The sequence below is a fragment of the Vulpes lagopus genome, chromosome 19 (genome assembly GCF_018345385.1).
Source record: "Vulpes lagopus strain Blue_001 chromosome 19, ASM1834538v1, whole genome shotgun sequence".
NCBI lineage: Eukaryota > Metazoa > Chordata > Mammalia > Carnivora > Canidae > Vulpes > Vulpes lagopus.
Window position 1 is genome coordinate 38993795 of NC_054842.1, and position 14172 is coordinate 39007966.

At 36.8% G+C, this 14172-nt stretch overlaps 1 protein-coding gene across 2 annotated transcripts in view; it reads left to right on the plus strand.

Moving 5' to 3' along the window:
• The window catches only part of PLS1 (plastin 1), a 104185-nt gene that overhangs the window by 25026 nt on the left and 64987 nt on the right, over positions 1 to 14172 (plus strand). The window contains exon 1 of one of the 2 annotated variants that reach the window (XM_041734578.1): positions 4960 to 5133. The exons of the other annotated variant lie outside the window; for it this stretch is intronic. The gene's annotated coding sequence lies outside the window, so the exon portion shown is untranslated. Of the gene's footprint in view, positions 1 to 4959; positions 5134 to 14172 lie in introns of those variants that run through there. 2 annotated transcript variants of the gene reach the window in all.

Below are 14172 nucleotides of genomic sequence, written 5' to 3' on the forward strand. Positions count from 1 at the left end.
GAAGTTTGAGAAATGAATTGTTTTTTTGTTTTAAGGTTTTATTTTTATTTATTCATGCGAGACACACAGAGAGAGGCAGAGACACAGGCAGAGGGAGAAGCAGGCTCCATGCAGGCAGCCCGATGTGGGACTCGATCTCAGGCTTCCGGGATCACGCCCTGGGCTGAAGGCAAACGCTCTACCACTGAGCCACCCAGGCATCCTGAGAAATGAATTGTTTTTATGATATAGGAAAAAATTCGTATACTGTGAAAATAGTTCCTATAAACAAATCTCCAAGTAAGTATATATGGGCTTACAGGGATTTTTAAAAAAATGTGGCTCCTGTCTGGAAGGTGCACTTAAACACTGACTAAATCCTTTTCTAAATGTTCTTGCTTTATAAATAGTTGCAGTTACATAAACAACTTTAAGTCAGATTACTTTCCAATATTTATTGATACTGTATTGGTTCAAACAATACTTTTGCTTCGAATATTCCACAAGTTGTTAAAATCCACCATGTACTGGACCTTGAGTGGTGCCTTGATACTGCATCGTGTTCTGCATAGTTTTTATTGAGATCAAATTAGTATATTTTCTCTGGGACTTTGATTGAGGTTAATAGTAGGTACTCAAGAAAAAAACAAGTCAGCAAAGGTGGCAGCCACCATGCTGCACATGTTAACTGTCTACCATAGCACTTCTCCAGAAGAGTGGAAAGTGAAATTGCTTGTAACAAAATGGCGTGGATAAAATATTAGAGAAGTTGAATTCAGGGCTATTCATTGTCCATTCATTTTCTGTGTTCAAGGATGTGGAAGCATTATTTCTAAAGGTAAAACACTGGAAACCACCTTAGTTATCAACATGAGTGCTTAAATAAATAATGGCATATAGTCATAATGTGGACTGTTAATGAAGCATGAAAGGCATGTTTTCAAAAAATGCTTAATGATACAGGAAATTTCATACTAATGTTAAGTAAAACTATATCAAAAGATAAGAAAAACAAAGATAAGAACTTTGTGAAAAGAAAAATATATTTATATTCATGTGTAGAAATTGATAACATATTGGCTCCTTGGTTGTTTCTGAATGGCATGCTTGAGAGCAATTGAGATTATCTTATTTTCTACATATTTTCCACTCTATATATTATTTTTCAAAAAAAAAAAGAGATAGCCATTTCTTGAAAAGGATGCACTGGACAATCCCTATCAAAATAACAGCATTTTTCACAGAACTAGAACAAACAACTCTAAAATTTATATGGAATCAGAAAAGACCCCCAAATAGTGAAAGTAATATTGAAAAAGAAAACCAAAGTGGAAGGCATCACAATTCCAGACTTCAAGTGCATTACAAAGCTGTAATCATCAAGACAGTATGACATTGACACAAAAAGAAACACATTGATCAATGGAACAGAATAGAACAGAATAGAGATATGGACTCTCAACTGCTCAACATAAAATTGACATAGCAGAAAAGACAGTTTCTTCAATAAATGCTGTTGGGAAAATAGGACAGCAACATGTAGAAGAATGAAACTGGACCATTGTCTTACACCATACGCAAAAATAAATTCAGAACGGATGAAAGAAAGACCTAAATGTAAGACAGGAAACCATCAAAATCCTAGAGGAGAGGACAGGCAGTGACCTCTTTGACCTCGGCCACAGCAACTTCTTACTAGACATGTCTCAAGGGAAACAAAAGCAAAAATGAACTATTGGGGCTTCATCAAGGTAAAAAACTTCTGCGTAGTGAAGGAAACAATCAACAAAACTAAAACTGACAGAATGGAGAAGGTTTGCAAATGACATATCGAATAAAGGGTTAGTATCCAAAATCTGTAAAGAACTTTTTAAATTCAACACCCAAAAGCAAGTAATCCAGTTAAGAAATGAGCAGAAGACATGAATAGATGCTTTTCTAAAGAAGACATCCAGAGATGGCTAACAAATAAAAAGATGCTCCATACTACTCATCATCAGGGAAATACAGATCAAGACCACAATGAGATAGGACCTCACACTTGTCAGAATGGCTAAACTTAGTGATTCAGGAAACAGCAGGTGTTGGCGAGGATGTAGAGAAAGGGGAACCCTTTCGCACTGTTGGTGGGAATGCAAGCTGGTGCAAACACTCTGGAAAACAGTATGGAGGTTCCTCAAAAATGTTAAAAATAGAACTACCCTAGGACCCAGCAATTGCACTACTAGATATTTATCTAAAGGATACAAAAATGCTGATTTGGAAGGGCATAGGCACCCCAATGTTTATAGCAGCACTATCAGCAATACCCACTTATGGAAAAGAGTCCAAATGTCCATCGACCAATGAACGGAGAAAGAAGATGTGTATACACACACACAGTAGAATATTGCTTGGTGATCAAAAAGAATGAAATCTTGCCATTTGCAGCAATGTGGATAGAACTAGGTTGTATTATTCTAAGCGAAATAAGTCAGAGAAAAGACAAATACCATGAGTTCACTCACATGGAATTTAAGAAACAAAACAGATGAACATAGGGGAAAGGAAGGAAGAATAAGATAAAAACAGAAGGAGGCAAACCATAAGAGACTTTTTTTTTGAGACTCTTAACTATAGAGAACAAACTGAGGGTTGCTAAGGGGAGACGGGTGGGGGATGGGCTAAATGTGTGACAGACATCATTAAGGAGGGCACTTGTTGGGATGAACATGGGGTGTTTTATGTGGGTGATGAATCACTGGATTCTGCTCTTGCATCCAGTGCTGCTTTGTATATTAACTCAATTGAAATTAAATTAAGAAAAAGTGGGAAAGGAATTTCTAATGGTGAAAACCAACAACCATGGCGAAAATGAAAAGGAAAAAAAACACCACACTTCAAAATTCAGGAAGCAAATAGACCCAGAAATGACTTAGCCAACCTGAAGAAGTCTTATTAAAAACCTATAAAAAAGTTGAAAACCAATTCTATTTATATCATAAAATATTTCTTACATGCTCCTCTGCCCCCTAAAAAAGGATTCATTGGGCAGATAATTGACTCTTCCTGTGAACTTGAAGTCTTCGGGGGACAATCAGACACAGCAAATCCCTGTTTTAGTCAAGAAGTTAGCAGGATTTCACACATCAGCAGGGTCACAAGCATCTGTAAATGGTCCACCCTGAAATAACATAAACTAAAAAATTTACATTCAATTAATATATAAAAATTATTAGTTTCAGTGGTGGAGGTCAGTAATCCATCAATCTTAGATAACACCCAGTGCTCATTGCATCACAAGCCCTCCTTAATGCCCATCGCCCTCCTTAATGCCCATCGCCCAATTACCCTAGCCCCCTATTGTGGATATTGTTGCTATAAACATTGGGGTGCAGGTGCCCCTTTAGATCATCACTACATTTGTATCTTTGGGGTAAATACCCAGTAGTTCAGTCGCTGGGTCATAGGGTAGCTTTATTTTCAGCTTTTTGAGAAACCTCCATACTGTTTTCCAGAGTGGCTGCATCAGTTTGCAGTCCTTTCCACCACATCCTCACGTCATCTGTTGTTTCCTGACTTGTTTATTTTGGCCATTCTGATGGGTGTGAGGTGGTATCTCATTGTGGTTTTGATTCGTATTTCCCTGATGCCAAGTGATACTGAGCATTTGTTTTTCATGTGTCTGTTGGCCGAAATAATGTAATTTTTGTTACAAGAATCATTAGTGGTTATACTTCATACAACTTTCTACATAGGAATCCCTAAAGACAACATTGTACCTCCAAAATATACTTTGAACCTGTTTTGGAGCATGCCCAATGGAGAGAGCTTTAGTATTCCATCCCAGGTTGGCTCTGGACCACTGGGACAGTATATATTTCCTTGTATCGATGCAGAAATGTTCTGGTATTTTGGCCTAATGATCCTCGTTTTGCCATCCTGTGGCCATATAGAGTAAGAATAAGCCTTCCTCAATACAGGTGCCTTTTAAACATATATCAGTGTATTTTTAACAATCGTTGGCATAGAACTGAAGTATGATAGACTTTCACTCATTTAGAGCAGACAGTTTGGGATGTTTTGATTAGATGTGTGCACTCACAGAATCATCACCACGATCAAGATGCAGAATATTTTCATTACCCGCCCCCTAAAGTTTCTTCATGTCCCTTTACAGTCTCTCCCTCTTTCCACTCCCATTCCAGGCAGCCATTCAGATGATTCCTGTCTCCATATAATAGTTTGCATATTCTAGAATTTGATATAAATGCAATCATATGGTATGTACTTTTTTTTTTTCTTCTAAACTGGCTGATACCATACAAACCCTTCACTTTTTCTTTCACTTTGCGAAACAGTTTTATAACAGCCATTCTTCACTTCTATGGAGGTATCATAAAGTGTGTTTCATACTTCCTCTTCAGAGAATTAACTGTTCAGTGAAAATGGATTATGGATTTTATAAGTGAACCTTTTTTTGCCACACTTAGAAAGTAGAATTGGACTACAACCTTTGAGATACTTTTAGTGTTAACACTCTCTAGTTCTGTATAATGTTTCCAGTTACTATTCAAAGGTAATTTTGTACATTTCTTTGAAATTAGTTCAGGGACTATAAAAATATTGAGTAGGAATTAGAGTTTGTTTTATTTTAAGTTCAATGCAATTTCCTACTTATTTCTGGGAATGTCTGCATATACTTAATTGCTTAATGAGCTTTCACGTGGTGAAAACAAAGTTGCCATTTCAAAATTTAAAGTGGCAAAGGAAATGTGTATAAAAAGAACATCAGACTTCATGGGGCAGCCGCATTCCATAGGAAGAAGACCTGCCTGAATGGAATCTAAAGAGTAAAGTGAAAACCCTAATATATTTTAAGCCTTAGTCATAAACGCATGGTGGTATCATCTACATATTTGCCTCTTGATTTTTTTATAGTTCCAGACCACACCCATGTTGCAGATTGGCCTTTCTACTTTAGACCAGGTTCTTGGGAGATTTAAACCTTAGTGGTAGGCAGAAAACTTCAGTTTGGCCCTGCTTATTTTCTTTGGTCAGACACTGACTTTGGCAGAGGATTAACTGAGGATAAACACATTTTAGACTGAATTTTAAATTTTCTGAGTTGTTTCCTGGGACCTCCAAATTGCGTGATAAGACCAACAGAAGCAGGTATGCAAAATGTTCCCTTATCTTAATAGCAATAATCTGGCCTCAGCTATTGGAACTGCTTTTTAAAAATATGTTTGTTGGGGCACCTGGGTGCCTCAGTGCTGGAGCATATGCCTTTGGCTCAGGTTGTGATCCAGGCATCCTGGGATGGAGTCCCTGCATCAGGCTCCGTGTGGAGAGCCTGCCTCTCCCTCTGCCTGTGTCTCTCCCTCTCCCTCTTTCTCTTTCTCTCTCTCTCTCTCTCTCTGTGTGTCTCTAATAAAATCTTAAATAAAATATGTTTGTTTAATTGAGATAATCCCTCTCACGTTTTGTTTTAGTGCATTCTTACTTTGGGAGTCTAGGTGGCTTTGCATAATCAATGCAAATGGTAACCGTGGTGTGAGGGTCACATAGTTCTTGATTCTCTTTTGATTCTCTGTTTTGAAAACTATTTCTTCCTTAAGCAATACTTGTTAGGTAAGAAGGGGCTGTTTTGGTTTACTCACGGTTGGATTGAAAAGTTCAGTTCATAATTTTTTATTGAATTTTTCCTTTAGAAATGTATATAAATTCTTAGGAACATCTTCCAATCTGTGGTTTAATCATGGATAAGTAACACTTTTAATTTCACGGATACATAAAACAAATGATAATAGAAGATGTTACCAGTACTGGGACATGTTAAGACAATATCCAACCATCTGGAGTCTGAAGAAAATATCTTAATTGAAATAAATTCTTTATCATCATTTTTGCTCTTCTGCTTTTTTAAGTACCGGAATGTACTTGGAGATAGTGCTTTTGCTTAAAAGCTTCCCCACCCCACACACTGTTTCACTGAATTTGGGAAGAGGCTGAAGGCTTTCAGGAAATTTCCTTATATAGTGTACAGATAAGCATGTTGCCTTTCACTGTGAGCATTTTTAGTGGTTTCTGAAATTGGCTGGAGAGCTATAGATCTTTACCTTGGAAGCTGTGGCAGCCTCACTTGAGCTCTTTTCTTAGTAAAACAGAAAATGAGCAGTTCCCAGCCCCTGTAAAGCTGAGAAGGTCTTGAATGATGCATGTCGAGGAAAGTTGGATACTGATACTGCTGGCAGTTTGCACAGCTCCTGGTGCCAAAGAATTAAAGACTCTGGAGCTTTCTTAAAAGGGCCCAGCTTCTAAAAAGTTAAGTATGTTTCCTTTGTGCAGTGACCTGAGCTCTCAAACCTCCTAGTAAGACTTACCTGCTCAGCTTTGTGGGGCAGTCAGTCATTTAAGTTTATTTGTATGCATCGTAGAATAGAGTTATTCTGTGGCTCTTCTGAGAGAAACAAATGCAGCATGACCAGTGAACTCCGGAGAGTGAGTGCCATGGACAAATTTCACATAGTTCTTAAGAAACCCTTTATGGCTTTCTAAGGAGCCACAATTCCCTTTCGTGTATTATGCCTGGAGTCCAACAAAAGCTGTGCCCTTGTGCTAGTCCTTTCATAACGAACTGGCCAAATGCTCAATTGTGTTCTTGCAGAGGAGGGGGGATAACATTCCTTTATGATCCTTAGTTTAGATCAGCTTACCACCCAAAGCATGATATTTGATTACCCTTATTATGTTACTTTGCATAGCTACAAATGTTACTAATGGCGTGGCCTTATCTCGCCACTAAAAACGTCCAAGTTCACGCTGACTTACATTCTGTGCTGTAAAAGGCCCTATTGGTAAGGATCCCAGGAGTAGGATCCCTATGGAGAATGGAGTGGCACTTGGGGCTAGGTCTGCACTGCAAGCAAGCATCGTGAACTCCTGAATAGAGTCCACTGAGTGCTTGGCTGCCTGCTTTCTCGAAGTGCTGATTTTAATCTCTAGCGCTCATTGTATCTGGGCCTGAATTGCTTTAAGAATTATAAAAATTTCCTGGCCTTTTCTGACAGTCTCCTTGCATTAGAATTGAGACTTTTTAGGATCCCTTCTGTTTCTTTCCTTCCAAATGTTTCCAACCCAGTTCTCAGTCGTACAGGATAGAAGAGATGCTGTCATTAAACCAGTAGCAGCAAATGGTGGGAAGAGTTCTCCCTTTACCTATTCCAGTGGACGCTGGACATTGAGCTCTTTGTCCTTGGACCAGTGGCCTGCAGGCTTTTTTCATTGTTCTTCTCCCATCCATGAAAATGTTCTGTGTATACACCACTTCCAAAGAATATATTTATAATAACTATTATCTCATGGTACAATATACACACAGGGCATTGTTCATTGTTAGTGACTGTGTAAAACTGTTATTTTATGTAGTCTTGATAATTTTGGATCATTTGTCTGACCTGTGGTCACGTTCGCCTCTGTTTCTGTTTTCTTCGCTTAATGTAGCTGGTGAAGACTCAGGAGGAGTGGAGGTGTGACTGCTCTTCTATTTTTGTAGGCTTGTATGATTAGCGTATTTTCAGTCCCGGTTTCTGTGCAAGCATCCCTTAAAGCTACTTTCCCAGTCAGTGAAGAAAGGTTTGCTCTCAGCTAAGATATGTAATTTGTCAATCCACTCAGGCATACATAAATTTCAGGATGTTGAAATACTGGAAGTGGTCAAAGGAGCGATGGCCCACTGTCCAGCTCCTGTTTGTAGAATATCCACTCCTCTCTTGAACTGTTTGTGGCACGGGATCCCCTATCATAAGGAGCAAATCTAGGTTGCTAGTGAAAATAAGTATGTTAAATATTTGTAAATCTAATTTTGTTCCTTAGCCCTGCTTCCTAACGTTCACTTCCTGCCCTCTGGTGGAGACCTTTGTTCTTGGTATCTTTTGAGGAGATGAGGGTGTGGCCTCAGTTTTCTCATCAGTAGAGAGGGTTGGACTAGATGGCTTTTTTCTCCTTTTTTAAAAGTTTTTATTTATTAGACAACACTAGCACAAGGGGGAGGGGCAGAAGAAGAGGAAAAAGCAGATTCCCTACTGGAGTGGGGAGCCTGATACTGGGGCTGACCCCAGGACTCCAAGATCATGACCTGAGCTGAAGTCAGGCTAACCGACTGAGCCAATAGGTGCCCCAGGAATGTTTGTCTTTTAAGGTTTATTTTTATTTGGGATTTTTATCCCATTTAGTTTTTTAATCTTTTTTCTTTTTTTAGGCACCGGCCTATTAACTCATTCTCATAAATAACTAACTGTCACTGCTTGGAAGTTGTTTCTATAAGGAATAGTCAGAAATATGGATGACATATTAGGATATGCTTTTTAAATCAAGATTTTAGAAATATATGTCATACCCAAACACAACTTTCAAAGTCTCCTTACTCTTCAAGGCTCATGCAGCTTCAACATTATCCCCTCAGGAAATTTTTTTTTAAAGATTTATTTATTTTTTCATGAGAGACACAGACTGAGAGAGAGAGGCAGAGACACAGGCAGAGGGAGAAGCAGGCTCCTTGCAGGGAGCCTGATGTGGGACTCGATCCCGGATCCCAGGATCACGACCTGAGCTGAAGGCAGGCACCCAACCACTGAGCCACCCAAGCATCCCAGGAAAATCTTTATTAGACCCCTTTTACTTCCTTATTTTTCCTCCCATACACCTCTGTGTACTTTGGTAGATGTGAATCATGGTTATATGTATACATGTTTGCCTTTCATGAGGCAGTTATTTATTGCTCAGTTTTATACCAGCAAGCCTTGCTGATTCACTTCTTGTTTTTCACTGAAAATGTTGAAGAAAGCTGTTGAGAACGTGTTCTCCAAAAATTATTCTAAAATATTTTCTTCCCGAGGGAATGTTTTGGGAAAAGCTGGGGTTGTAGTTCTTAACTTGGAGCCTGTAGACCTTTTGGAGGTACATGGATGGGCTTGAGGGTTGGATGTGCATCTACAGAGTCTCTGAAATCATATACAAAATTTAGATCTGTGTACATTTTTATGAACACAGTGCCCATAGCTTTTGATTTAAAAAAAAGGCTAAAAATCAAAAGACCATTAAGAACAAATGCCATGGGGGAAATCTAGGCATTTCAAATATAAACTCTTCATCTACATTTATGTTAACTTTCTATCCTGATTTCTGTCACTTTTGTATGTTTTTAGTTCTCTATAACATTTTGTGACCTTACTATGCAAATCAGTATTTTCAGCAATACTAAATACTATAACCTTGAAAATGCCATGCTGTATTTCCTACTAATTACATACTCATGGCATTATCTTATTTATGAATGATAATTCTTATTGAATGTAATCGGTAAATATTTTACTTATTAGAAAAAAAGAGTTTGGGGTTAAATTAGAATTTAAAAAGTACAAAGAACCACATATAGAACTGTTTTGTAAAGCTCTATACTAAGTCTTCTAATTTCAACATCCATTGAAAGAGGCTCACATCTCTTCCTTAAATATCATGTGGAAAGATGATTCCTTGGTTTCCCTGACATCCTATTTCATGTCTTCATTGCTCTTGGACATTCAAGAGTCAGTGTGGCTTTTCAAAAGGGACACGGGGCTGGGACTCAAGCACACTGAAAACAGTATGAGCTTTGATACTCAGCACTAGATGACCTAGGCTATGTAGGTTGACTTCTTGGAGTCTATTTCGTTATAAAATGAGAGTAAAATAATACAGGGAAACAGATAATACTGTTACATAGAAACTTATTTTCAGTTCTACTTAATGGATTGATGTTGGTCAAATGTGATAATATATGTGAAAGTGATTTGTAACTTAGAAAGCACAGGGACACTTGGGTGGTGCAGTCAGTTAAGTGTCTGTCTTTTGGTTGGAGCTCAGGTTATGATCTCAGGGTCATGAAATCAAGCCCTATATCAGGCTCCCCGCTTGAGATTCTCCCTCTCTCTCTGCCCTTGCCATATACCCTGTACTCTCTCTCTCTCCAATAAATAAACAAATTATAAATAAATAAGCACATAAATGTGAGACTTCTTTCTCTTGATAATGGCACTTATTCCTTACAATGTCATGGTGGTCTTCCTTAGTCTTTGGTTTTAGACCATCATGAAGAATCAGTTGCAAATCTATTTTTTCTTTCACAAAGTATAGGCCATTATTACTAGCTTAAGAAGGAAATGTTGGTGTGTTTTCTCTGAGACACTTATATTAACTGAATAAACAAAATGACATGAAAACACAAAATGACATGAAAACACAAAAATAAAACATTAGTGTTATTTAAAATACTGAAGTTAAAGAAGATTTTTCTAAGATTGCAAATGTTGAGTGTCAGTCTAACTCTGTAAGCAGAATGTTTAAATTCCACTGTAGCAAATCCTGGTACTTTCCTGGGCCCAACCTTATATGAAGTAGTGGGAACATGGACCTTAACACAGTTGTTTGAATTATATGACTCTAGTGCTTACTACCTGAGGAGTGGTATTGAGTGAGTTACTTAACCTTATTGAGTTTGAATGTCTTTATCAGTAAACATAGATAAACCTCTACTTCTGGGGTTGTTTTAAGAATGAGAGATAATTTGAGGTGCCTGGCTGGCTCAGTCAGAGGACTGTGCAACTCTTGATCTCAGGGTTGTGAATTTGAGCCCCATGTTGGGTGTAGAGATTACTTTAAAAAAAAAAAGAATTAGAGATAATTTATATAAAGTGCCTGGTACATAGTAGATTCTCTTCATTTGGTCAATATTATTAACTTAAAAATTGTATTATTAATTCTCAGTTTGTGTATACCTGTGTCTGGGTTGGTCTGTTTTAAACCCCATTCATCATTTAGCCTTTCATTCTAGGTGCTCTTTATTTAAGCCAAAGAACAAAGCCTGGCACACTTAAGCTTTTCCTCTATATTCACAAATTGAAATGTTAACTTAGGGGAGTGCTATGTAATTTGCTTTAAAAACAGCTTTTTTGATGTATTTTCTTAAAACCAGATGAAGAGGATGGTTAAGTAAAATGCATGATGGAAAGAAGAACTGCTATATATAATTGTAGGATATGCCCCAATTTAATATTATTCTGTGTAAGTTTTCTTTCATATTTTTAGTTATAAGATAGTGAAACATGCAAAAGAATAGTGAGAATAATGAAATATACACACATTTTTCTCTAACCAGATTTAAGAAATGTTGCGATTTGCTATTTATTTTATGCATTAGCTCTTTATTTTCTGTAAGGAGTAAAACATGTTAAATCATGTTAAAACAAATACCTACTTCATTTCAACTGTTGTATAGTATTTTGTCAAGTTAATATGCTATAATTATTTAGTCACCTGATAAAGGAATTCAGGTGCTTTCCAATTTTTTGATACTACTAAGGATTCTCTGGTTTTACTTTTATTTTTGGTATATGTATATAAAAGTTTCTCTATGCATATCTTCACCTCTTCCAGGTATATACCACTCTGGAGAGCAAAATGGTTTAAGATGTTAGGTCATTATTTTCATTCTCTTTTCCCATTTTATGTGGTTATTAAACTAATATTTAAAATGTATGGCATAACCTCATTTCAAAAACATACAGGTTTTTAGGTATATAAATATACATGAGTATTTATAAATTAAAATAGTCCAGAAGGATACCTCCTAAGTACTGCAGTGGTTTTAGATTTTTGTACTGAGCCTAAAATACATGAGCAAAGCAAGAAAATATGACCCATAATGGTAGGAGAAAATCAGTCAACCAAAAATGACCCAGAACTGACACAGATATTAGAATTACCAGATAATGGAATTAAAACAATTCTTACGGCTGTATTCCATGTGCTTAAAAGAGGTAAGTGGAGACATTGAAAATACTTTGAAAGATTTATACTGAACTTCTACAGATAAAAACTATAACTTATCAGGTGAATTATATATTGGATGGTTTGAGGGCAGATTAGATATTGTAGAAAATAGTGTTCTTGAAGACACAACAGTAGAAACGATCCAAAATGAATCAGAGAAAAGAAATTACAAAAAAAAAGAAAAATATCTTCAGTAATTTGAGAGACTTCAAATGACCTAATATCCATGTACTTAGAGTTCCTAAGGAGGAGGGGGTACAGAAAAAAATATTTGAAGAAGTCAGGCTAAAAATTTTCCAAATTTGATGAAAAGAATAACCCTACAGATCCAACAAGCTCAGTTAACTAAAGCAAAGATACAGGAAGAAAACTGCATCAAAGCATGTTGTATAAAGAATGTGTGTAAACACACACACACACACACACATATGTGGCTGACTCAGCCATCAAAAATAAAAGAGAACCATTTGCAACAATGTGGGTGGAATTAGTATTATGCTTAAATGAAATAAGTCAATCAGAGAAAGATAGTTATCATATACTCTCACTCATATGTGGAATTGAAGAAACAAAACAAAGGATCATAGGAGAAGAGAGGAAAAATAAAACAAGATGAAATTAGAGAGGGAGTCAAACCATAAGAGACTTTTAATCATAGGAAACAAAATGAGGGTTACTGGAGGGGAGGTGGTGGGGGGTTGGGGTAACTGGTGATGGACATTAAGGAAGGCGTGTGATATTATGAGCACTGGTTATGATATAAGACTGATGAACACTGACCTCTGGCTCTGAAACTAATTATACATTATATGTTAATTAATGGAATTTAAATTAAAAAAAAGGGATTAAGAAAAAAATAGCATATTGTAATTAAACTGCTTAAAGCCAGTCCTAAGGATAAAATCTTAAAAAGAAACCAAAGAAAAAAGACAACTTACATAATTACATACAGAGGAAGAAGATAATGTAAATTTCTTGTTGGAAACAATGTGCATAAGATAGTGGAAGAACAACAACAACAAAAAGATAGTGGAAGAACATCATTAAAATACTGAAAACTGTCAACCTAGACTTCTATGCCCAACAAAAATATCTTTCAAAAATAAAGATGAAATAAAGACCTTTCAGATACATAACAAGTGGAAAAATTCATCCTCAGCAGACGCCCACTGTGAGAAATGTTATAGGAACACCTTCAGGCAGAAAGAAAATGATACCATATGGAAATACAGATCTATACAAAGGAAGGAAGGCATCAGAAATGGTACTGCATAGGTAAACTGTAAGATTTTTTCTTCTTATTTAGGAATATTTGAAAGATAATTATTTAAGTAAAATAAAATGTATGGGATTTATAACATATGTAAAATGTATGACAAAAACAGCATAAAGAACTAGTGGGGGAAAATGGAAGTATACCACTGTAACATCCTTAATCTCTACATGGAATGGTGTCATATCACTTGAAGATAAACTGTGATGAGTATAAACCCCAGTGCAACGACTAAAATAAAACAGGTAAGGCAGAAAAGAGATAAAATAGAATTATAAATAATAGTAACCCCACAGCAGATAGAAAAAGAGGGAGAAGGAAACAAAGAACAGATGGGATAGATAGCAAGATGAGAGACTTAAACCTAACCATATCAATTATCAATTAAAAAGTTAATGGTCTAAACATCCCAGTTAAGAAAGCAGAGATAGTTCAGATAGGGTGAAAACACAAGACCTAGCTAAATGTTGCCTTGAAGAAATATAAACCTTTTCCTTTTTAAGATTTTATTTATTTATTTTATTTAAAAAAATTTTTTTAAATTTATGATAGTCACACACACACAGAGAGAGAGAGAGAGAGGCAGAGACATAGGCAGAGGGAGAAGCAGGCTCCATGCAGGGAGCCTGATGTGGGACTCAATCCCTGGTCTCCAGGATCATGCCCTGGGCCGAAGGCAGACACTCAACAGCTGAGCCAGCCAGGTGTCCCGAAATAGAAAACATTTTAAATATAGACTTTAAATATAAAAACTTAGGTTAAGGGATCCCTGGGTGGTGCAGCGGTTTGGCGCCTGCCTTTGGCCCAGGGCGCGATCCTGGAGACCCAGGATTGAATCCCACGTCGGGCTCCCGTGTGTGTGTCTCTGCCTCTCTCTCTGTGTGTGACTATCATGAATAAATAAATAAAATCTTTAAAAAAAAAACAAACAAAATCTTAGGTTAAAAGTAACAGGATTGGAAAAGATACACCATGGTAATGCAAGCCAAAAGAAAGCTGGACTCTGGCTAAATTAATATCAGGCAAAGTAGATTTCAGAGCAAAGACTATTTCTAGGGATAAAGAAGGTT